Genomic DNA, 27,929 nt, shown 5'->3' on the forward strand with positions numbered 1-27,929 from the left:
CTAAGTGAGAGAGAACATATCCTTCTAACAGTAGTGAGATTTCATCATCATGCTCTTGTGGATGAGACCACTTATAGGAGAGCTTTCAGAATCATTGATTTGATCAAGGAATAAACCTTCTTTGAGGCTTCTTTTTAAAGTTGTTTGGAGGGGAATTTGGGAAGCTTAGGTGAGTCCCTGCCTTTACTCTGCCATCTTGGCCAAAATATGTTTTTCCCTAAATGAAAATTACTGAAAATATTAAAGTCAAAATATTGATTAAAATACTTCAATTTATTTTTTTTTAATTTGTATTATAGTTACATAAATATGTTCAGCATAATGTAATGGAGGTCTGTCTTATTCATTCCAAAATGAATACTCATTATTTCATTTTATAACAAATGAAATTGATACATTTCATCTATGCAAAAAAGAAAAAAAATGATAAAATGAACATTACTAACAGGGACATATAAGCTAATAAAAATGTGAAATAATGCATCCATTTCTGCACATAGGAGATTAGTATAGCAAATGGAGCATTTTGCTGAAGAGTTTATTTTTATAAAGACAAGTTGAACCAAATCTCATTCTCTTGGTTTCAGAAATGTAGTGATCTTTGCTTTTACCCCATCACTAGTGTCTCCTTGCTCCCTTTTTAATACTTAGGTGTCATATAATACCTATGTGTTCAACCACTGTTTAACATTTATTGTGTGAGACTCGATTGCTAAGCTGGCACCCAGACAAGGAACTCATTTTCCTGTAAAAAGTATTATTCTGGACTAGCTTAATGAGGTTTATTCCTTGATCAAATCAATGATTCTGAAGCTCTCCTATAAGTGGTCTCATCCACAAGAGCATGATGATGAAATCTCACTACTGTTAGAAGGATATGTTCTCTCTCACTTAGGTTTTCTACCACTTTAAGATAATTAAGGTTGGTATGATTTGTGGTCCTAGTTGTTACAGTAATCTCCATGACTCTGGAACTTAGAGTGACTATGGTCAACACCAACCTGAAGGGTGTCTACGGAAAGGTGACCTAGATGTTGAGGGAATACAAAACTCTGTAACATGAGGGACAGCTGGAGGAAAGGGGGGGGTAGCCTTTTAAAAAAAAAGAAGAAAATCAGGGGCAAATAATGTATACATTCAATATTTGAAGTATTGCCATATGTAAGAAAAACCTGAAATTGTTGTAGATGCCCTAAGAGCACAGTATTAGAACGAGTTTTTTGAAGTTACTGAGAAGTAGGTTTTCACATGATAGAAAACATTTTAAAATTTATAACTTAAACAATTAGGTGAATTTATGGGTAAGTAGAGTTCCCATTCAATGAAAGTCTTCCGACAGCAGTTTGAGGTAAATGAGATTCATTTGATGGGTACAATTAGGCTAAATTACTTTCTAGCTCTGAATCTCTAATTTTATTAGTCTTCATAAAGTATATTATGCTCAAGGAATGGGCAAACATAACTAATAAAAATTAAATAAAGTATGTCTTAGGACCTGAAAATTTAAATCCGTAAGGGACCTTAAGTATCATTTAGTTCACTCTTTTCATTTACAGATGAGGAAACAAGTCCAGAAAAGTTACATGACTTATCCAAGGTCATCAAGGTAATAATAATGAGAATAATCATTATCATATAATTATTAAAACTATTATTGAATAATAATAACTAACATTTATGCAGTACTGTATGGTTTGCAAAGCACATTGTCAAGTTTGTGTCATGTAATTCAGGTATTAAATAGAAGGGTTGCAATTCAATTGCATGAATTTTGATGGAAAATTCACTGTTTTTCCCATAAATCATATTACCTATTTGCAAAACTCACATAAATAAGTAAGTAAATAGTCCCTATTTTGCTAGCATTTAATATTCAATGTAAACTAATTTTCGGATTTAGAGATCTTTCCTTAAATTGAATTCTCTTGCTGTTGCTTTGATATTTTATAAATGCCTTTCCTATTTTTAATTAAAGCTCTAACTATGGTCACTTAATAGCTCCAGTGTCAGAAACTCAGTACCACAAATATTCAGAGCTGGAAAGGACCTTTCAAAGAGAATGCTCCCTACAGTATGCCAAATGAATGGCAATCCAGCCTATAGAAGTCTTCTAATGAAGGAGAATTTCCAAAGTTAGGTCATTACTCTGTTTAAAAGCTCAAATTATTAGGAATTTTTTTTAATTAATTACTAAATGTATCTCATTGTAACCTCCCCTCATTACTCCTGTTTCTACATGATAGAGCCAAGCAGAATATATTGAGTAAAACGTGGCATCCAGAACAATAATCAATCAGTCCATAAACATCTATTAAGTGCCTCATATGTACCAGACACTGTAGTAAGCACTGGGGATGCAAAAAAACACAAAAAATAATTTCTGCTCTCAAGGAGCTTACAATCTAATGGGAGACACAAAATGCAAACAAATATATGCAAAGCAAACTATAAACAGGATAAGAAGAAAATAATTAAAAGAGGGAAGGCAATGGAATTAAGAGCAGTTAGGGAAGGCAATGGAATTAAGAGCAGTTAGGGAAGGCATCTTATAGAAGATGGGACATTAGTTAGGATGTAAAAGAAACCAGGAAGATCAGTAGTCAGAGAGGAGAAGAGAGTGTGCAAAGCATGGGGGATAGCTAAAGGAAATTCCTGGAACTGAGAGATAGAGTGTCTTATTCATAGAATAGCCAGGAGGTCAGAATCACTGGATCAAAGAGTACGTGTTGGGTTGCAAGATGTAAGAAGACTAGAAAGGTAAGCAGGGGCTAGGTTATAAATGGCTTTGAATGCCAAACATAGAGTTTTGTATTTGATTCTGAAGACAATAGGAAGTCATTGAAGTTTGTTGAGTGGAGGTGGGGAAGAGAGGGTGTATGTGATGTAATCTGACCTGTGTTTTAGGAAAACTACTTTAGTATGTGAATAGAGAAGAGATTGGAGTTGAGGAAAACTTAAGGCAGACAGATCCACCAGAAGTTTATTGCAATAGTGCAGAGGTGAGGTGATGAGGGCCTGCACTAGAGTGGTAGGAGGTCAGAGCAGACAAGGGAGCATATTAGAAAGATGTTGCAAAGATGACATCAACAGGCCTTTAAAAGAGTTTAGATATTTTTGCTGTAAGAAAAAGTGAAAAATTAAGGACTACTCTGAGGTTTTTCAGTCTGAGGGATTGAGAGGATAGTGTTGCCCTCTACAGGCAATAGGAAAGGTAACAGGAGGATAGGGTTTAGGGGGAAAGATAAGTTCTGCTTAGAATATACTGAGTTTTAGATGCCTACTGGACATACAGTTCAAGATATCCAAAAGGCATTGACCAAGATAGTACAATAGAATCATCACTGGCGCCATTCTAAATTATTTGTTTCTACTAACATAGCCATAGACCATGTTAGTGACTAGGACAGGGATGGGAAACCTGCAGCCTCAAGGCACCGGATGGCCCTCTAGGTCCTCAAGAGCAGCCCTTTGACTGAATCCAAACTTCACAGAATGAATCCCCCACTTAATAAAAGGATCTGTCTGTAAAGTTTAGATTCAGTTAAAAGGCCATGCTTGAGCACCTAGAGAGCCACATGTGGCCTCAAGGAATGCAGGTTCCCCACCCCTAGGCTAGGACCTGTGTAAGCCAAAGTAATTTAGGAGCAATGCAGTTGTTCTTGAAGACATAAGGAATCTTAAATTTCCCTTTTATTTTTTGGGTGTATGTTTATATGAATTGATATCCTGCCCTTCACACATACTAATACTTAAATATTTACTTAGTTGATTATACATATACTTAGTAAATTCAAGGTATTCTAGGTCTCTTCTACCTTTATGATTTAATGCTTTTAATATTAAGAGAGATATTTTTTCAGATTAAATTGTTTTTTTTCCCCTTTTATAATCTTGATTTCAATATGATTTATCAAGAGAGGGAGTAAACCCTCTCTGATATGCTCCAGGAATACCTAGCAGGGATTCTTGGCTTTGCTATTTCTATCCCTTGATGATGGATGCATTTTCAACCCATTTGGGTAAATACATTGAATACTTTGACACATTGCTGTATAATTATTTAATTTGTATTCATATAATCTGGCAAACCATTCAATAAATAAATAAATATGGACTCAAGGAATGTGTGTTCTCAATATCATTTTGATATAATAAAATATCTTAAACTATTTTTCAAACATTTGGGGTTTGGCAAAACATGAAGCACTTTTGCCAAGTACCCTTCCTCCTAATTTTCAAATCCATATGCATTTCAAGGGAAATTTGGTTCACATGTTTTTGGTATATTTACACAACTTGTTTAAATGGTGCCTTGTGAGAACTATTTCAGTTTCAAATAGTGTTAGAGGCCCCTTATGTGTAATCCTTTAAAGGCTCATTTCCTTAGACCCAGGTAGTCAGATTATGACAAAAATAACAACAAAACATAAAGTAGCAAACAAAATAAAAGAACGAGTTGAAAGCAAAAGTATTAGAATTTGATTCAAAATATTCAATTTACTATTTCAATGGGTCCATGATTATATATATATATATATATATATATATATATATAAAACTAATTCCATCAATTACACAAATTAAAACTTCTTCATATTTCTCAAAATGTATAATTCTTATAGGGGCAGCTAGGTGGCTGAGTGGATGGAGGACTGGGCCTGGAGTGAGGAAGACACATCTTCCTGAGTTCATATCTGGCCTCAGACACTTATTAGCTGTATGACCCTGGGCAAGTCCCTTAACCCTGCTTGCCTCAGTTCCTCATCTATAAAATTAACTGGAGAAGGAAATAGCAAACCACTATGATGTCTTTGCAAGAAAACCCCAAATGAGGTCATGAAGAGTCAGACATGACTAAAACAACTGAACAATAATACCATTAAATTCTGTGTATGTGTCTTCGTAATAACTACACAGAAAATTCTCCCAGCATTGTGAAGAGTGACTCCTAACTAGGTGGTTGAATGAGAAATTGTGCCTAATTCATGTTCTGCATAATTACCTCAAATAATCAAGAAAGTCACTAAATAAAAGAATCACAAAAAAAAGCTACTCTAGGTAAACAATCATTTATTAAGTTTCTATGGACCAGGAGAGGTGTATGGGATATTCAGGGAGGACTAGCACCTTTGGTGTGAGGGTTTGCTGAGCACTTTTCAGGACTGCCATTGGTATTAACCTACTACCCAGCTTTTACCTGTGGTTCCAAAGAGCCATAATAGCATGTGTCATGGAAACACCCTGGCAAAACTGGACTAATCTAGATTGAGGGTAACCAATGGACTCCAAATCTGTGGGCAAGTTAGAGAGATGTCTACTCCAAGCACGTAAAGACTTTCTCTGGTGAAATGGATGGATGAGAACAATTTGTTCCAATGGCCATGAAGGCAGCTTGAAGCAGGAACTCTGGATTGCTTAGAGCTTGATCAGACATAGAACATGTCAAGGTCATCCACTGCATCCATGGACCATCACCAGTTAGCTTGACTTTTGCTCTGTTTGATGCTTCATAAAGAGAGAGAGAGAGAGGCTGATGGCTTTATACAACTGTGCTTTAAATCCAATTAACATGTACATCAAGACATCATCCATGATGTCATTGGTTCTCTTTGAAAACAAAGGATGAGCAAGAATGTACTAAGAACTCAATAAGTGCTGGTAATACAAAGAATGGGGGGAAAAATCCCTCCCCTCAAAGAACTCACAGTGCAATTGGGTTTAACAACAGGAAACAAGAAGGATACAGTATAAATTGGATATTATCTAATAACGGAGGCATGAAATTTAAGGAGATTCAAGAAAGGCAGAAAGGTTCTGACAGAAGGTGAGACATTAGCTGAGATTTGCAAGTATCCAGGGAAGCCAGGATAAAGACATAAGGAGGGAAAAAATTCCAGGATGGGAATCTGGAGTCTCCCATCCAGATACGGAATCTGGAAATAGAGTGTCTTGTGAGAATACCAACAAGGGGAGCAGGGGCAAGAGAGATTTTAACATATGGGGGGGGGGAAGAAATAAACAGAAGAAAAAGAAACAAGCAGTGAGACTGAAAATAAAACAAGAAAACAATCCTAGAAAAGGTACCAAAATAAAGAATGAGTACTGTGGATTAAAAGAAAGTAACGTTAAAAGAAAAACATCTCCAAAGGTTAGGATAAATACTATAAAAATCATAATTAAACCACAAGAAATTACATTGCAGCAATCCTTTAAAAAGTGTTTTAGAAAAACAAAATAATTAAAGTGAAACTAATCCACACTATATGGAGAGAATTTGGAATTTTCCAATGAGAATAGTTTAGAAAAATGATTGCAAAACTCTCTAAATAGCAAATTATATGGGAAATAAAGGATATGTATGGATTTCAAACTCTGAAGTACAGATTTTGAAGAAATAATATCAGAACAAATTATAGAAAGGGAGAAACTTGGTATGTGCTCAAATCCAAGCAGCTGGCCTTGGCAATTGAATGTGGGTGAGAGGAATCCTAAAATACTACAATTTTAAATTATGCCATTACATTCACACACATATGAAAAGTTTTTATGCATTTCCAAAAAGTGAATTTTCTAATAAGAGTCTATTTTTGACAGACTTTTGATGACCAAATTTCTGAAAAGTAAAATAGAAATAAATAAAACTTAATGACTGTCAAATTTCAAAATAGTTTTTTTCTGAAACTTTCATTACCATTTATTTCAAAATCAAAACTAAATAGAACAAAAAAAAAAAACAGCAACATAGATAAAATGTCCATACAGATGAGACATTTAGTACTGTTTCTATCCAGATGCATATGTGGTGGTAAAGAATGAGTAAAATAGAATGAGGAAAAAAAGGAGTAAGAGGTGAAACAGCAGGGAGAGATAAACACAGTAGAATAGAATTATAGGGCAAAGCATTTTAATGAGTATGACATCTTACAAAAGGTATTGACAAGATAATGGCACTCGGATTTAGAAAGGTCAATTTGCCTGCATGGAACCACACTGGGAGTTACTGATAGCCTGCAAAATAAGATTTTGTCAGTTCCACATGACTTGTAAAGACATTAGAGATAATATAATCCAAATCCTTTTGGGCAGATGAGGAAACTGAGTTCCAGAGAGGTAATGTGGCTTTTCTAATTATACAACAAAGGCAGGATTTGAACATAGATTCCCTGACTAAATCTAATGTCATTTATATGCTGCCTTTGACTACTTGATTTGTGAATAATAGAATGACAAGTGATCATGGACTTCACAATTCACCAAGTTTTTGATCTTCTCATATCTAGATCTCACTTATTTAACTGTCAAATGATAGTATTGGACTACATGTCCTCAAAGCTCTCTTCCACAAGTAATCTATAATCTTATGAGTTAGAATCATTAATTGCTCATCTTCTGAGGCAGAATGTTATGCACTTAGGCTCAATTCTGTAGCACGGTGCACAAATGACTTACAGATTAGATCCATTTTAAGGTTTCAGTCCCCTATAATAGAATATACGCGTTCTTCTGTGTAATCCCATAGTTCTGTTGGTGGAGATCTACATTTTGTCGACCTGATACGATACCTCATTTACTACCTTTTTCCTTCTCTTGTAGCTCTTATTCTTATTGAATGATTAAAGAAATTATTGACCCTTAATAGTTTACTATGTACTTAACTGGGGGTATAACCACCCTCTCCTCAATTATACATCCTCTATTTCAGCAATAAAATAGATTGATTCACCTGTAGGGATGGGAGGAATTGTGGGATTTAGTCCATAGTGTTACAGGCATGCTGTTCTATCATCACATCCATTTCTTTAAATTATACTTTCATCTTTACTATGTTGGGTACATTTAGAAATTTCTTAACCATTCCTCAGCTGTCAATACTATTATTTTATTTAATCTTTCCTTGATATCTGATTTTATATACTTTATTTACCTTTCTTGTATTTCCTTTGTTTGGAGTGTTTGCAAATTGAATAATCTGTTCTCATATGCCTTCCCCTCTTCAAAGAATACTTCAAATGCCTAATTGTGATTGAATTTCTATCATTTTCCTTGGAAGTTTATACTCTGATTTGTGGGGTATGTCATTTTTGGTTGTACCTCGAGTACCTTTGCAGATTCCTTTATGGCATTTCTGATGTAGGCAGAATAGGCATGTATTAGTCAAATTTCCTTCTTTTTTTATATTTGAAAGTCTATCTCTTGGTTCCTTAAAATTTTGCTTGTCATTGTAATTGTGAAATTTAACCACTATGTGTCTTGAGTTTTTAAACATTTTTCCCTTTGCTGAAGGCAGTCTATTGATTTTTTTGAATGATGCTTTATATATTTAAATGTTTAGGCAGTATTATGATATAATAATAATTATTACTAATGTTACTAAATTAGCAAGGTTTTTTGACTTGTTATATTCTTTTGGGTGGCCAATGATCTTCAATTTTGATTGACACATTCTCTTTTTGAGATAAATATGCTTTGCTTTTTTTGGTAAAAGAAGATATTTTAACTCTAGTAAATTTTGCTTCTCCTATTCTAGATCATCTTTATATATTTGTATTCTCAATACAATTTGTTTTCTTTTTGCTTCTTTAAAAAAAAACTCACAACTGTGGATTCATTGTTTTTTTCTATTCTACTAATTATTGCAGTTGTTACACAGTCGTTTTCAGTTATGATTGACTCTTCAAGTACTGGAGTGGCTTGCCATTTCCTTCTCTAGCTGATTTTATAGATGAAGGATCTGTGACAAATAAGGTTAAGTGACATGCCCAGGGTCACACATCTAGTAAGTGTCTGAGACTGGATTTGAACTTAGGTCTTTCCTGAATCCAAGTTCAGCACTCTATCTAGCCCCTGTGCCATCTAGCTATCCATGGCAGCTATGTAGGCTTTAAATTCTCCTATATGTTCCAATTTCTCTTAATATCCTATTTTTTTCTTGAACCTTTTGAAACAATCTGCTTTGCTTCCATGTTATCTTGGGAATCCATAGGATTCTGTGTTTTATCAGATGTCCAATTTCCTTTGTACTACAATTTGTAGATAGGTTTATAACCTTTTAGATGTTTTGATACTTACACTTTGTACTAATTCCAGTATTTTCCTTGTTGATTTTTCTGTTTGTGTTCTAGGTTTTAACATACATTTTCTTCTTCTTAAGTTTTTTTGTTTGTTTCAGTCCTTTTCCTTAAAGTTCAATGTTCCTCTCTTTCTGATCCTTGTCCTTTTAATTGCCAGTTTGTTTTTATGTGTTGGACCTAAGACTCTTGCCCCATTAAGGAATTCACATTTAACCAGCCTTTTCACTAAATCAACTGTATGGAGAAAGAACTGACCACCATAAGATTTCAGTTGTGTTTCCTTCAAGCCAGGTGAAGCAACCTAGATGTACTGTTACCTTGACCTAAACTCATTTGGATTCAATTCTCTGATTAGACTGAATCAATGCCTGCTTCCTACTGAGTCATAGAGGGAAGGTATGTTGGGTTGTCTTGGAAGAATTTATGCTGCCTTGGAATCATTTGATTTGGGGGCTATTGATTTGGTAGAAAAGCCAATTCTCTCTTTCCATAATTCTCCTTATACCTACCAGATCTGGTCAAAGTCAGTGTCTGCTGTTTGATGCAACAGCACTAAGGAGTAAGGGCACGGATATGGTATAAAAAGAATATGGGGCCTGGTGGAGAGAGCAGTGATGAGTGAGCACCTTAAGGCTATGCATTCCTAACTTTTAAGTCATAAGTCTGTTAACTTGCTTAGTTTCTATCTTTCTTGTCCTATGGGTATATAAAAACATAATCTATCTACCTCTGTTGAATAATTCATTTCTGGGAGCAACAGGGGTTAAAGAAAATCCATAATGCTTCATCTTTTTCATCTGACTTGGAAGTTGATATATAAACAACTAACATAAATAAACATATTCAAAAGCTATTCCGCAATGGATAAAAGATTACTTGAAATAAATAAGTATTATTAGAATAACAATAATAATTAAAATAGAAGACTGTCCTAAATAACTAATAATAAAATGATTCAGAAATGAAAATAACTATGAGGTTTCACCGCACATCCAGCAAATTTGTGAATATAAAAAAAAATTTTGAGTTGTCAATATTAGAGGGGGTATAGAAAGTCCAAAATACTATTTCTTTGCCGGTAAGTATAACAATTAGTATAACCCATTGTAATGCAATTTATAATTATCCAAATAAATTGGTTAGTGTATCCATACATTTAACCCAAAGATCCCACTGCTAGTCACAAGTATGATGGAAATCAGGTTTGATATATAATGTATATAATGAAATATTTATTGAATATTTTTGTCCTTTTTATATGTTTTTATTTTTATTTTTTAAGAAAACATTTATTAATTTATTTTTAGTTTTCAACATTCACTTCCACATTTTTGAGTTCCAAATTTTCTTCCCATCTCATTTCTCATCCCAAGATGGCATGCATTATGAATACCCATTCCCCTAATTTCCTCTGTCTTCTATCTACCCCCCTTCTCTTATCCCCTTCCCCTTTTATTTTCCTGTAGGGCAGGATAGATTTCTATGCTCCATTGCCTGTATATCTTATTTCCCAGTTGCATATGAAAACAATTTTTAACATTTATTTTAAACTTTGGGTTTCAAATTTTCTCCCTTCCTCCTTTCTCACCCACCCTCATTGAGAAAGCAAGCAACTTGATACAGGTTATACATGTGTAGTGATGCAAAACACTTCCATAGTAGTCATGTTGTGAAAAACTAACTATATTTCCCTTCATCCTATCCCGCCCCTCTCCCATTTATTCTATTCTTTCTTTTGACCCTGTCCCTCCTCGGAAGTGTTTGCTTCTAATTATCCCCTCCCCCAATCTGTCCTTCCCTATATCATCCACTCCACTTTCTTATCCCCTACCCCCTATTTTCTTGTATGGTAACAAAGATTTCCATACCCAATTGAGTGTGTATATTATTCCCTCCTGAAGCCAAATCCAATGAAATAAGATTCACTCATTCCCTCTTACCTTCCCCCACTTCCTCTCCACTGTAAAAGCCTTTTCTTGTCTGTTTCAAGTGAGATAATTTACCCCATTCTACCTCTCCCTTTCTCCTTCTCCAGTATAAACCTCTCTCACCCCTTAATTTTATTTTTTAGATATCACTCCCTCATCTTCAACTCACCCTGTGCCATCTATCTATCTATCTATCTATCTATCTATCTATCTATCTATCTATCTATCTATATACATATAATTTTTCCCTCCAACTACCCTAATACTGACAAAAGTCTCATGAGTTACAAATATCATATTTCCATGTAGGAATGTAGACAGTTCAACCTTAATAAGTTCCTTATGATTTCTCTTTCCTGTTTACCTCTTCATGCTTTTCTTGAGTCTTGTATTTGAAAGTCAAATTTTCTATTCAACTCTGGTCTTTTCATCAAGAATGCTTGGAAGTCCTCTATTTCACTGAATGTCCATTTTCCCCCTGAAGGATTATACTCATTTTTACTGGGTAGGTGATTCTTGACTGTAATCCTGTCTCCTTTGGCCTCCAGAGTATTGTATTCCAAGCCCTCCAGTCCCTTAACATAGAAGCTGCTAAATCCTGTGTTATCCTGATTGTGTTTCCACAATACTTGAACTGGGGCTGGGACTTAGCTTCTCTCTCACCACAGACACAGACTTTTCCTACTGACCTTCTAAGTTGTCTTTGGTGTTTCTGGGTTGAGAAGTCTGGAAACCACCACTGCTGTCCGTGATTCAGTCCCCTGAGGCCTGCTCCAGGTTTGCTGAGGCCTGGTTTTTGCCTGTGTGCCTGCACTGAACTGCATTTCTCTATCCAGCCCAGCTCAATAAACCTTTCTAATCAACCATCCAGGTTGTCTTAGACTGGAAATTTGTTTCACTCTGTCTTTTTGTGGGTTCTGCTGCTCTAGAATTTGTTTAGAGCCATTTTTTACAGGTATTTGGAGGGGTTTTGGGGAGAGCTCAAGCAACTCACTGGTTTTACTCTGCCATCCTGGCTCCTCCCCACATAGCTGCTTAGAACTCTGGATCTTTTTTTTTAAGTCAGAAAAAAAAAACTTGAAACAAATTAAATGTCAATTACCAAGGAAATGGGAAAAATATAGGACTGTAATGGATCATTTCTATATTGTGAAGAATGAGGAATATGTTGAATAAAGAGAAAGAGAGAGAGGTGAGAGAAATGAAAAAGAAATACAGAGAGATAAAGAGAATTAAGGGACATAAGCGTAAATCACTTTTAGGAGATGAAAACAAGTAAATTCACATATTAAAAGAAATGCCCCAATACACTTATTCACAAGGATATAAATGAAGCTTGAAGACACCATTCAGACCATCTAATCCAACCTTTTCATTTAACAGATGAGTAAATCAGGTAGTAGAGAAATAAAGTTATTTGTTCAAGGTTTCACAGGGACAAAAATATGCAAAATTTGAACACAGTTCCATTGACTACAATTTCAATTCTCCTCTCACCAAGCCATCCTTTTTTAAAATACATAATTCATCAAAGATGTTACTCCTGAATATGCTAATTCATTCAATTTTTCATTCTATTTTAGTGCTAAGAAAGTGATCTTTGCATAATATGTTAATTCCATAGACTATTATGAATACACAAGCATGAATTTTGATATTCTATTCCCCTAGAATAGAACAATCAAATTTGAAATTGTATTACACTATGAAAATTTTTAAAAGTTATTTTGATGCTTGGTCAAGATTTTTTATTTAATCAATAGAGAGAATCCCCTATAGGGAATTTTCTCCCACTAATTGCGAAGGAGCAACTCTTCTGTACCTTATAATATTGAGTAACTGTGCATTGAGAACTTCAGTGATTTGTTCATGGTCATACATACATGAGACATGACATGAATCCAAGTTATTTTGATTCTAAAGCCATTCTTCTTCCATATCCTTATCCTTCTCCTTCTTCTTCATCTTCTTCCTTCTTCTTCTTTTTCCTCTCTCATTTTGTGTATATATATATATATATATTTATAGAAGTGTGATGCCACACTTCTGCCAACTCCATTGATGATATGTATGTATATGTAGGTATGCACATATGCAAGAATGTATTTGAGAGAAAAACACAAAGATTCACATATTTAATGGAAGACCCAAAATATACAGGATCAAAAGACTTTTACTCATTTACTCATATATTTATTATATTCACATATGTGTGTATATATATATGCATATATTTGCATGCATGTATATATGAAGATATTATCTAAACCTAGGATTTAATTGATATAGGGTTCTCCTAGTGAGGAACTCCCTTTGTCAATATTTAGTGAAACTTTCTCTGAAACTTATAGCATTAAAAGTTATAAATCTCTAAGATTCACATCCAGTATGAGTCACAGATAGAAATTCCTGAGACAGAGTCCATTTTCTATTCATTATAAAATCTCAAATATAATACATATTAGGATAAACAAACATGAACTACAACAGAAAGTATTGCTCAATTCCTCCATACCCCAGCACATTAGAGCATCACTGTTGTACCATTCCTATAGAGAAAGGAACATTGGTCTTTGAAGGTACATGGTGGGCTGTATGGTACAGTGTACAGATCACTGGCTTTCGAGTTAGAGGACCTGTTTTCAAATTCTACCTGTGACACTTCCAATTTTGGTTGGTTCTCAGTTTCCTCATCTGTAAAATCAGAGGACTGGATAAGCTAACTCCAAGGCCCACCAATATCTAGATTTATGATCCTGTGATTATAATTCAGGTCTCCATACTCCCAGTCTTGGACTCTATCTGTATTACTATCTGTATTGATAACTAAGTTAACATATAGGGTGTATTTCCAAAGTTCATAAATCTTAACTGATATTTCATCCTGGACTCCCCTGTCTAGGCTTGTTCATTCCAAAGGCAGTCTCTTAATTCAAACTATTATTTCTCTATATAATCCTCAATCTTCTCACTTTGTAAAAATTTAAAAAGAGTAAGAGAAGAAAATATATGGTTAAGGTACTATTTATGTCAGGGATCTGTAAATTTTTGGAATGGAACTAGCAAAGCAGGAAGTGAATCCCATATGTTTCATAATGACTTGCAGCTATGGAGCCTAGAGACTTTCCTGGTCCATTAGATTTCAAGACCAGACAGAACATGAGAAGCAATAAACTGACTTCAAAATTAATCTTTTGTCTTTATTTATAGATGGAAGTCAGTGAATTGGAAATACAATCCTCTGAGTACAGCTGTCAATTAAGGGAGAAAATGGTGCAATACATAAAACTATGGATTTGGATTTAGGTTTACTGGGTTCAAATGCGACTTCTGACACTTACCAACTATATGACAATGAGGTTAAGGTCCCTTAACCTCATTTACTTCATCTGTAAAATAGTGTGGAATTAATGTGCTCTGAGGTCCTTTCATATATAATATATAATATATAATACATATATGTGTGTGTGTATGTGTGTGTACACATACACAATACATATATAGAAATAAATTCATTTATTATATGTGTGTGTGAAGTACATATACATATAAACACATAGAAACATACACCCATATCTATCTATCAATGGTTTGGAGGGAGATGTGGGAGTTTAAATGTATAAAAATACCACATAGAACTATGGCTAGCTGCTTGCTTCAGGCAAAAATATATCCAGCTCAGAAGTTAGGCTGAGCTGCAGTTCTATCTTATTGTACTTTAGAAACTGAGCTATGAGAAGTCATTCCTATACCTTCTTCTAAGATTATCAGGGTAAACTGAACCCAGAAATTGTAAAAAGGAAGAACTGCTCTCATTTTGACAATGCTATCGTTATGATATTCTCATTGTGGCCTAACAGAAGCTGATCCCAGCCACAAGCACTTGATTCTACTCCTGCCAGTAATTCCTGACTAAGTGACTTTTTGCATCTATTCCTGCATTTATGTAACTTGGACAAAAATACTTGCACTATCTACCTAGAGGATTATTCTGAAGATCCAATAAGATGATGTTTGTAAAGCACTTTGAAAGCCATACGGAACTAGACAAATGTTATAATTTTGTCTGTCCCAGAGTTTTGATAATGTTGTGTTTCAGTTATGCCACACTTCTGCCAACTCCATTGATGAAGACTGTATCCCCAAATATGCTTTCTCTCTTACTTGTCCTTCCATAAATTCTCCACAAATCATCTATCCGTAAGCCTCAATCTATTTTTCCTCCCTTCCCCTTCTTCCACCATCATCCCCAGTCCCATATTTTGTGGATATCAATGTAACATTCAGACCTTCCATCTCTGATACTTTATACTCATATGCTCAAACCATTTTTTTTTCTTGATATACATCTCAATTTCCTCTAAATTGATTCTTCTACTAGAGTAGTCATTGGCACCATGCCACAGCTTACTTAAACCCACTGCCCTGCTATTCTAGCCTTAATTATTCAGGAGGTGGTTAAGAGCTTTGGGATTACCTCACCTATTTGATTCTCTTCCTTATGCTCCCACTGCCCATCTTTCAGCCAAACCACTACTGTTTAATATGCAGATGATCTGTGCAATTGACAATTGGCTAAATGATTAATTTGTACTCTTATCCAAGCTTGATTTTGGTATCCTTACTTTTAATGTTAGGATAAGGATTTAAAGTCCAGTTCCATATTGAAACAACATGTTTTTTCTATTCAAAACCTCAAAATAGCTATGATGATCATTTCAAAACTTAACAGCAAGGAACCGAGTAATCATCACCAGCAACATTTTCAGCAATGATCCCTTTAAATATTATGGTACAATTCTCAGAAGTAGCAATAGCAATGTCATACAACTTTTTCTAATATGTCACATCATGCCTAACTGAAAGTCTTAGGCAAAATTATATTTCATAAATATGTTTTTGTTATAATGGCATATCCAAACCTCAGAATGTTAGCCACAACAGGGTCTACCTATATGATGCATTTGTATAATGCATATGAAATCAGCAAATAAATATATTATTTATGATGAAATCTAAACTAGAAATCAATTCTTACATACTGACCCAAATGAAATAATGATTGAATTGGAGTCAATTAAAGTTATTGAATTCAGGGGCAGCTAGGTGGTACAGTGGACAGAGCACTGGCCCTGAATTCAGGAGGACCTGAGTTCAAATCCAGCCTCAGACCAAACACTTGACACTTACTAGCTGTGTGACCCTGGGCAAGTCACTTAATCCCAATTGCCTAAAAATAAAAAACAAAACACAACAAAAGAAAAAAAATAAAGTTATTGAAATCAAAATAAGAAGACCAGGGCTCAAATTCAAGCTTGAGCACTTACTACCTTGGGTAATCCACTTAAAATTCTTGAGACCTTGTTCCATAACTTGATGAAATAGAGATAACATATTCATATTAACTGCCCATGGTATTGTTAAGGATTGAAATTTTTGGTACCATAAAAATGATTTGTAAGATTGAGTCCATTTGTATTCAAAACTCAGAGAATAGATAATCTGAAGAAAGTATGTTTTTTGAAAAGTGTTATGATTTCAAATTCAATTGGTAATCTGGCAATTCAAATTCAGTGGGCAGAGATGAAGTAAAAAATACATTTTCAAGTTTCCCAAGTAGTCATCTTTTTTAACTAAGCCAACTAGAGATCCTTGTGTTAGAGAAGAAAAAAAAATTATCATAGATATCATGAAAGCTAGGTAGAAAAGGACTCCATATCTGGAAGCATATATTTTTGACATTTTTCCCTAAAATGAAGCAAATAGGTTAAAAAAAGAAGAGTATAATTATCATCATATATCAAGGAAGTATACTCATGTATGGAAATATTTGAACCAGAGATGGTAGAGAGAATTTAGGAAATGAAAATACAAGCAGAAACAGAAATGATATCATCTGAATAGATCTCGGTAGAAGCAGAATATAGATGAAGTGTTCAAAAATAGATCAGAAGCCAGATAGGGAAACCTCATGTAGTATTGAGGGGGAACTTCACTTTTCTGTTGTATAAATGCCCTTCAAAGATTGAATTAGCAACTTTGATTTTGGACAACTGCTTGAGTACTCATAGTCAAAAGTGGAACAGTTAATAATATCTTGGCTTACTTTAATGATAATTTATCCTTAAAAACGTAGAAGGGAAAGTGGAGCCAAGATGGCAGAGAAAAGCCAGGAGATTGCTTAAACAAAACCAATGCAACAAGATTAAAAGGAAAGCAGAAAGCTAGGAAACAATTTTTATAGCCTGTTTCTGATAAAGGCCTCATTTCTCAAATATATAGAGAACTAAGTCAAACTTAGAAGAATTTCAGTCATTCCCCTTTATGTAAATGATCAAAGAATACAAATAGGCAGTTTTCAGAAGAAGAAATTAAAGTTATCTATAATCATATAAATTACTCTAAATCACTATTGATTAGAGAAATGTAGATTAAAATAACTCTGATATACCACCTCAAACCTATCAGATTGGCTATTATGACAGAAAAGGAAAATTTTGAATGTTGGAGAAGATGTGGAAAAATTGGGACACAAATGCATTGTTGGTGGAGTTGTGAATTGATCCATACATTCTGGAGAGCAATTTGGAACTATGCCCTATAAAATGGTGCATACCCTTTGATCCAGCAATACCACTGCTAGGTCTATATCCCAAAGAAATCATAAAAAAGGGGAAAGACCTATACGTACAATAGTATTTATAGCCTCTCTTTTTGTGGTAGCAAAGAATTTGAAATTGCAGAGATGCCTATCAATTGCGGAATGGTTGAACAAGTTGTGGTATATGAATGAAGTGGAATACTATTGTGCTATGTGAAATGATGAGCAGGTGGATTTCAGAGAAACCTGGAAAGACTTACATGAACTGATGCTGAGTGAAGTGAGCAGAACCAGATGAACACTGTACACAGTAATAGCAACATTATGTAATGATCAACTGTGATAGACTTAGCTCTTCTCAGAAATACAATACAACAAGAAGGAAATATTTTTTCTGAAGTGAAATTATCTAAACTTTGGGCAAAATGACCAATCCATTTTAGAATGTTTTATTAGAAGAGAGGAAGGAAAGGGGCTAATGTACATATGAGATTTTAGAAAAACCGATTTCAAAGAGTTCAGAAAAATCATACATAAGATTCAACAGACTCATATTTTTCATGGAAATTTAACCCAGTAGGAATGAAAAGTTCTTAATGATGAAATTCAGAAGAGATACAGATTAATAATTCTTATAAAATGGGAAAGATGAAGTTGTTGCCTTTAATTCATTTATGGAATAGATTTTAAAAATATAAATAATAATAAATATCCATCAACCTCATAACAATAATCATTTATTTAATTATTTAATACTTACAAAGGACATTAAATCCTAATCATGGAAGTTCATTATTGCTGCTTGCTTACTTGAAGGTAATTAACTTCATTAAAAGGGATTAATTCATGATTGATTCAATCATAACTAGGTTGACAGAAAGAGTATTGTGATTAAGTAGAGAACTTTTTCATACCTTGAGCAGTTGCCTGAAGTCAGAGGAAATATGATAGCAGAAAGGAAGGAGAAGGATCATTCAAAGCTGACCTATAAAGATCTGGCAGGGAAAATGAGAGAAAGTAGGACAAAGCCATGGCAGAGACGGGAGAAATTGAGGAGGATCATTGGTCCTACAGATATCTAGGAATAGAAGACTCAGGCTAACACCAACACTTGTAGCTATCTCCTCAAAGACTGAGAAGTCACAAGTAAAGGTCTGTTCTTTCTCTCCAACTCCTCTTTCCATTCTGTCTATCAGTAAAATATCCTGCTGCTTTTTTTTACAAGAAGAGAAGGAAATAAACTTTAAAGTTCCTACAACATGCTAAGAGCTTTTACAAACAGCTCATTTGAATCTCTCAACAACCCTAAGAGGTAGGTGCTAGTATTATTACCATTTTGCAACTGTGGGAATTGAACTAAGTGACTATTTAAGTGACTAAGGAAGGAATCATTTTTACTAGTCATGGTCCATTATATTGCCCCTAGACTTAAATGAATTAATTATTACAAAAAAAGAATTACATTCATATTATCTCGTAAGAGAATAAAAAATGGATTATGAAGACAATCATATGGAATGATCCAATAGGACATTTAAACCATTAGATCCTTACTTTTCTCATATGAAAGAACTTAGCTTTAATAAATGATTTCTAAGGGCCTTTTCATCTCTAAAAACCAATGGAAACAAATCAATATGATAATTAATGACAATAATGACAATAACAATAAAAACAATAGCAAACACTGAGGATTTTCTTGGTTCTCCTAAGAAATAAATGTACACCCATCTTATGCAAATCTGAGACCTCTGATCTATGTCCCTGTTGAAGAATACAAAGATAATAAAAATGACAAGTATTTGATTTTCTGATTTTCAAAAGGAAAATGGTAGGTATGAGGTGCTTACCTATGTAGGTAATGTTTGGAGAGATTAGAAAAGGAAAATAAATTTTATAAAATAATTATTGAATTTAGAAATGACAGATTCAGAGGAATAGCAAGATATCCTTGTGGAGAGTATATGGTACAGATAGAAGAACTCATGTTGGGCATTTCATTTTTTGAGTTTAATATTATTTTATTTTTCCCCAGTTACATGTTAAGAAAATATTTAGCATTCATTTTTACAAGATTTTGAGTTCCAAGTCTCTCTCCCTTCCTCTTACCCCTCCCCTCTTTTAAAAATGGTAGTTTGATATGTTTATACATGTGCTATCATGTAAAAATATTTCCATATTAGTCACAGTTGTGAAAGAAGAAATCAATCAAAAGGAAAAAAAAGACACAAGAAATAGTAAAGTAAGTGAAAGAAATATGCTTCAATCTGTATTCAGATTTCAGAGTTCGTCAGTTCTTGATATGGATATGGATAGCATTTTCCTTCATGAGTACTTTGTATTTGTCTTGGATCATTGTGTTGCTGAGAAAAACTTAGTCATTCGTAGTTGATCATTAAAAATGTTGCTGATACTATGTATAATGTTTTCCTGGTTCTGCTCAGTTCACTTTGCATCAGTTTGTCTTTCCAGGCTTTTCTGAAGTCTGCCTGTTCATTATTTCTTATTGCGTATAGTATTCCACTACATTCATATACCACAGCTTGTTCAGTCATTCCCCAATTGATGCACATCCCCGCAATTTCCAATATTTTGTAACTACAGAAAGAGCTGTTATAAATATTTTTGCACATGTGGGTCCTTTTCCCTTTTTTATTATCTCTTTGGGATATTGCTGGATCAAAGGATGGTATGCACAGTTTGGTTGCCCTTTGGGCATAGTTCTGAATTACTCTGCAGAATAGTTACCTCAGTTCACAACTCCACCAACACTGCATTAGTGTTCCAATTTTCCCACATCCCCTCCAGCATTTATCATTTTCCTTTTCTGTCATTTTAGCTAATCTGATAGGAATGAAGTCATACCTCAGAGTTTTGTGGGGGTTTTTGCATTTCTCTTATCAAAAGTGTTTTAGAACACTTCTTCATACACCTATTGTATACCATCATATCATCTGCAAAGACCGATAGTCTTATTTCCTCATTGTCTGTTTTAATTCCTTCAATCTCTTTTTCTCTTATTGTTAAAGCTAACATTTCTAGTACAGTATTGCATAACAGTGATGATAATACCCCATTGCCTGTATGTCTTATTTCCCAATTGCATGTGAAATAAGATATACAGTCAATGGGATATGTAATTCTATCCTGCCCTACAGGACAATAAAAAGGAAAGGGGATGAGAGAAGGAGGGGGGAGATAGAAGGGAGGGCAGATTAGTGGAAGTGGTATTCAGAATGCACATCATCTTGGGAGGGGGGAGGGAGATGGGGAGAAAATTTGCAGCTCAGAATCTTGGGGAAGTGAATGTTGGAAACTAAAAATAAATAAATTAATGAGAAAAAAAAAAGAAAATGAAGGACACACAACAACATGCTCTCCAAGTCTCCACCTTTGCATGTTCCAAATAAACTCTGAGGATCTTTATCCTAATTTATTCTCTCACAGAGGAGTCCCTGAGAAAGGATACTTATCTTCCTTCTCATGATTCCCGAATATTTCTGAGGAGTCAAGGCAATTTTTCTAAGTCCATTGGTTTGAGCCCTACCAGTGTGTTTCCCCCCAAGATTATCAGTTGAGAATTAGTCAACTTGCAGGGCAGCTAGGTAGTGCAGTGGGTAGAGCTCAGGCCTTGGAATCAGGAGGACCTGAGTTCAAATCTGACCTCAGACACTTGACACTTACCAGCTGTGTGACCCTGCGCAAGTCACTTAACCCTTTTGCCTAGCAGGGAAAAAAAAATAAAAAAGAGAATTAGCCAACTTTCAGAAGCTTTTTAAAAAGGGGTATTTACTAAGGTGACACTGTAAGAACAGTTGGTATAAATCATCTTCTCAAAAGTCTGTGACATACTTCCCCAAAAGTACATACAGATCCCAGAGGAAAATGGGCTCTAGCTTAGAGAACGTATGTGGTAAAGGGATAATTTACAACTTTGTTTCCAATTTTTCATGTATATAGCTTGTTTGTACATAATTGGTTTGCATGTTGTCTCCCTTATTAGACTGTTAGCTCCTTGAGAGCAAGGATTATTTTTGTTTTGTTTTGTTTTACCATTCTTTTTTGCTCAAGTGCTTGGCACAGTACTAACACACAGTATTCACACACTTAATAAATGTTTATCGATAGGCAAAAAAAAATAGTGATGATAATAGGTATCTTTGTTAACCCCTGATCTTATTGGGAAGACTTCTAGCTTATCCTCATTACAAATAATGCTTTCTGATAGTTTTAGAGAGATATTGCTTATCATTTTAAGGAAAATTCCCTTTATTCCTATATTCTCTCATGTTTTTAATAGGAATGGATGGTGTATTTTGTTAAAAGCTTTTTCAGCATCTACTGAGATAATCACATGATTTCTGTTGGTTTTGTTATTGTTATGGTCAATTACACTGATAGTTTTCCTAATATTGAACCAACCCTGTATTCCTGATATAAATCTCACCTTGTCATAATGTATAATCCTTGTGATATATTGCTGTAATTGCCTTGCTATTATTTTGTTCAATTTTTTTGCATTGATATTCATTAGGGAAATTGGTCTATAATTTTCTTTCTCTGTTTTGGCTCTTCCTGGTTTAGGTATCAGTACCATGTTTGCGTCATAAAAGGAGTTTGGTAGGACTCCTTCACCTTTTTTTTCCCAAATGGTTTATATAGTATTGGAATTAGTCATTCTTTAAATGTTTGATAGAATTTACTCATGAACTCATCTGGCCCTGGGAATTTTTTCCTAGGGAGTTCATTAATTGCTTGTTCAATTTATTTTTCTAAGATGGGGTTATTTAGGCATTCTATTTCCTGATATGCTAATTTAGGTAATTTACCTTTTCATAAACATTCATCAATTTCATTCAGATTGTCAGATTTATTGGCATATAATTAGGCAAAACACTTCCTAATGTTTGCTTTAATTTCTTCATTATTGGTGGTGATTCACCCTTTTCATTTTTGATACTGGATGTTGGCTTTTCTTCTCTCTTTTTTTTTTAAAATTGGATTAACCAATGGCTTATCTATCTTATTGGTTGCTGGTATTATTTTCATAAAACCAGCTCCTACATTTATTTATTAGCTCAATAGTTTTTTTCTTTCAATCTTATTAATTTCACCTTTGATTTTCAGGACTTTTAGGGACTTTTAGTTTGTTATATATATATATGTATATATATTTATATGTATGTATGTATGTATGTATGTATGTATGTATGTATGTATATTAGTTGTATGCCCAATTCATTGCTTTGTTCTTTTTCCATGTTGTTGATGTAAGAATTTAGGGAAATAAATTTTCCACTAAGTGCTGCTTTGGCTGCATCCCATAAATTTTGGTATGTAGTCTTATTGTTGTCATTCTCTTTAATGAAATTATTGATTGTTTCTATGATTTGTTCTTTAATCCACTTCTTCTTTAGGAATAGATTATTACATTTCCAATTTATTTTTAATCTGTATTTCCACTGCCCTTTGTTGAATATAATTTTTATTGCACTGAGATCCAAAAAGAATAAATTTAACATTTCTGCCTTTTTACATTTGATTTTGAGGTTTTTATGCCCTATTATATGTTAAATTTTTGTGTGGGTGCCATGTGCTACTGAGAAAAAGGGAAATTCCTTTCTGTTCCTTTTCCATTTTCTCTAAAGGTCTGTCATAGCTAACTTTTCTAATATTATATTAACTTGCTCTGCTTTTTTTTTCTTGTTTATTTTTTGATTGGGTTTATCAAGTTTTGAGAAGGGACAGTTGAGGGTCTCCCACTAGTATAGTTTTACTGTTTATTTCTTCCTGTAACTCATTTAACTTCTCCTTTAAAAATTTGGCTGCTATACCACTTGGCATATGTATTTTTAGTATCAATATCACTTCATTGTCTATGGTACCTTTTAGCAAGATGTAATTTCCTTCTTTATCTCTTTTAATTAGGTCTATTTGCACTTTTACTTTGCCTGAAATTAGGATTGGTACCCCTGTTTTTTTCCCCACTTCTGCTGAAGCATAATAGATTCTGCTTTGGCCTTTTCCCTTTGCTCTATATGTGTATGTCTGCTTCAAATATGTTTCTTGTAAACAACATATTGTAGGATTCTGTTTTTTGATCCACTTTGCTAACTGATTCTGTTTTATGGGAGAATTCATCCCATTCACATTCACAGTTATGATTATTAACTGTATTTCCCTCCATCCTATTCTTCCTCTTGTTTGTCCTCTCTCTCCTTTCACCTATTCCCTCCTTACCAGTGTTTTGCTTCTGTCTACCACCTTCCCTGATCTGCCCTCCCTTCTGTCAGTCCTCACCACTCTCTTTACTTGATCTCCTCCTTTCCTACTTCTTTGTCTGGTATGGTCATTATATTGATGGCTATCATTACTATGTTGAGGAGGATGTGATATCAAATTATGTGCATTTTCAGAATGTTACCTAGCTTTGATAATGTTTAAATCAAAATAAAAATGAGAGTGCATATAGGATGTAACCTAGGATAAAAGTTTTAGAGGCAATAAGGTCAGAGAGAATAAACTTGTAAGAATTCAGTGAAAGTGACCAAGCCATTGAATATGTATTAGCCATGTGAATGGATAGAATAATCCAAATATACTTAATGTCAGGATTCTCAATCTAATGTCTACAACCAGACTGACTTGCAAGAATCAAGGAAAGGATTCTAATCACTAATTCCTTATAATTTCACTTAAAAATTGAAGAAGAGGAATAAGAAGATAAATTTACTATGGAAGAAACATTTCATCTCAGTCAATTTTTATAAGTTCATGAGCAATTTTTATAAACTGGTAAAAATTCAAAAGGGTCATAGGGATGATGAACAGTACTTGATGTCATCAAATATAAGTTGTCATCTGCCCAGATGTTCTTATATTTTGCCCTGTATTAAGTATAATCTTGGCTTATGATATTTCTCCAGCTGAAGTCCAGGCTCTGAACCCATATGAATTACCATATGGCAAAGGAGATATATCAGAAAGGCTGAAAAGAATCCAAAGACTTTAAAGGGTGTGTTCTACATTGTATTTTAGTATCTGGCCAAATAGGTCTAAAGTATTAAGCTGGATCTGAAAAAAAAAGGCAAGAATTTCATTTAAAGAATAATCTTCATTTGGTATCATGTGTAAAAGATATAGTTCACCGTCTGATTTATAAGTAAGCCATCCTTTTTCCAGTGTCCCAAATGTTTTTTTTCCCCTTTCCCAACTGATTGGAGTTACCCAATATGAAGCATTTCATGTATATTCCAGATTTTTTCTCTTTTCCTAATGCCTGAATATATTTAATAAATCAGTGCTTTAAATTATTTTATAGTACCTTAATTGACTTTTCACTGGATGTAGGAAGTATTTGGTTTAAGATGAATTTAAAGAATCTGGCTAACACAGAATCTTTAAATGTTACCTCAATTTTAAGACCAAGTTTAGCTTTAAAGGAATGATGAGCTATTTTTAAATGTCTATGTGCTTTAGAAAAATAAAATCTTGCACTTATCAAGGAACACTGAGCTAACCTTTTTTAAATGACCACAAATTCAAACTGAATTTATTAAGACTTGGGATTGAGGAATTTATTTTTACAAAAGGTAGATCATAGAATCCTGTTCTAAACAACATTTTCACTGTTGGAATAAAAATAAAGGAACCCAACTGCAAATATTTTTCTTAAAAGAACATGCTTTGTATAAATAAATGACCAGAGCCATAAAATAAGGATTGATCAAACACAAGTCATTATTTGGAAACGTAAGACTTTATATACATAGTTATCTTGGTAATTCCACTAAGAAAATCTATTTAAACCAAGAGACGTATAGTGTAGTAGAAAGAATTATGTAATGTTAGTTAAGAGACCTGGATCCTAGTAGGAAATTCGCTACCATTGTGTGACCCTAGACTAGATGGTCTCTAATGTTCCTTTCAGTCTCTAACACCCTTGGTTTCCTTTATACTGGTGGGGAGAGGAAAGTTGTTCATTTTGCTAAGGTTAATTCTGTCCTAAGGTTGGCTTCTGTGCCCAAGAGACAGCATGGGCTCATGGAAATAGCTCTTCTGGAATCAGCCCAGCATTCTAATCCCAGTTCTATTAAACACTACCTATCTGCCTTGGGCAATGCATTTTATCCCTCCGAGTCTCACTTTCCTCCTCAGTAAAATAAAGCTTTTGGTCTGAATTATCTTGATGGTCTCATAGGGAAAGGATACCAAACTTACTAGGCACTTGCTACATGCCACGTACTGTGTTAAGCATTTTACAAATATTAACTCATTTGATCCTCATACCTACTTGGGAGATAGGTGCTATTATTACCACCATTTTACTGTTGAGGAATCTGAGGCAGACAGAAGTTAAGTCACTTACACAGAGTCACAAAGCTAATAACTTTCTGAAGCCAGATTTTAACTCAGGTCTTCCTGCCTCCTGGCTGAGAACTATATCCTCTGAGTCACCAAAATGCTTCTAAACAAATGATCTTTTAATTCACAGTAGGAAATAAGTTGCCTAGTTATTGTCTTGCATTAGATATGGCATTATGCTGGGTAGACTTGAAATAAGGAAACTACAGTTTGAAATGTGATTCCCTAATTTTCAGTTTAAAATAGCTAAGAGAGATAAGCAGGGGAAAGGTGAGGCCAAGATGGTAGATCTGAGGCAGCAACCCAGATGAAATCTCTCAAAATTCCCCACTAAACAAATTTAAAATAATACCACACATGAAATTCTGAGTGGTAGAGCAACCAAAAAGTCAGGTTGAAGCATTTTTCTAGCCTAAGAAAGCTAAGGGGGGGCAGCTAGGTAGTACAGTGGGTAGAGCACCGGCCCTGAAGTCAGGAGGACCTGAGTTCAAATCCGGCCTCACATCAAACACTTGACACTTACTAGCTGTGTGACCCTGGGCAAGTCACTTAACCCCAATTGCCTTAAAAAAAGGGAAAAAAAAGCTAAGGAATTTGGCAGGAGAGGTTTGGGAAGCAGGCGTGGATGGAGGTCTGTCCCGAGTGTGTACACTATGCACTAGTACCAGCAGCAGGCTTTGGAGGCGTCTCCAATAACAGCAGCATCAGCAGCTTTAAGAACTCTCAACCCAGAGACAGTAAGAGGGTCTGACAACTGGTCAGAAAGAGATTACAGGGATCCCTGTGTTGCCTTTGGGTATCAGATTGGCACCTCTATAAGCCATAGTAGTTTTGGCTCACAGTTCCAAGGCAGAGATGAGTGTTTGTGGTTAGACACAAGGGAGCAGCACACCTAGGTGTACTGGTTCTTGTGGCTGCAGAAGAGCAAGAGACCTGGTCATAGTTCCAGGACCAAGAGGAGCACTAGACCTTATAGATGCATGGGATCAGAGGCCCTTCCTAGGCAAAAACCAGAGCACAGATCAGGAAAGCAGTGACCACACCTCTCCCCTGATCATGCCACCTTGGAAGCATCCAAAACTTGCAGATCCCCAGAATTAGCTCTGAAAATAATAGCACACACACACACACAAAAAAAAAAAACACCCGAAGTATGGCACAGGGCCTACCCACACCCAAGTGAACAGAAACCAACTTTAACATAAAGTTCAAAGTCAAGAAATAGGCAAGAAAAATTAACAAAAAAAAAGCATAAAAAGCTATTACAGAGGCAGGGAAGACCTAGACATAAACTCTGAAGACAACAATTTGAAAACAGCTACAATCAAAGCCTCAAAGGGGAAAAAACGCTAAATGGACAAAATCTCAACAAGAATTCCTGGAAGAGTTAAAGAGAGAGATGAATGATAGAGGAAAATTGAGAGAAGAAATGAGAGTAATACAAGAAGATTATAAAGAAAGTTAACAGTTTGGCAAAAGAAGCACACACACACACACACACACACACACACACACAAATACTGAAGAAAATAAAACAGAATTGGCCTAATGGTAAAAGAAGTACAAAAATTACTGAAGAATAGAGCTTCTTTAAAAACAGAATTGGTCAAATGGAAAAAGAGGTACAAAAGCTCACTAAAGAAAATAATTCCTTAAAATTAGAATTGGGCATCTGTAAGTTTATGGCTTCATGAGACATCCAAAACTACAAAGTCAAAAGAAGAAAAAAAGAAAACTATATCTGACAACTGATCTGGAAAAGAAAGCCCCAAATGGGGTTATAAAAAGGTAGAAACAACTGCAAATGACTGAACAATGAATAATGCACTATTGGTACAGTTATAAACTGGTCCAACCATTCAGAAGAATAATTTAGAACTGTGTCCAAATGGCTACAAAACTGTGCATATGCTTTGACTGAGCAATGTCACCACTAGATCTATACCCCAAAGAGATAAAAAAAAA

The sequence above is a fragment of the Vombatus ursinus genome, unplaced genomic scaffold (genome assembly GCF_900497805.2).
Source record: "Vombatus ursinus unplaced genomic scaffold, bare-nosed wombat genome assembly UNPS02014874.1, whole genome shotgun sequence".
Classification (NCBI taxonomy): domain Eukaryota; kingdom Metazoa; phylum Chordata; class Mammalia; order Diprotodontia; family Vombatidae; genus Vombatus; species Vombatus ursinus.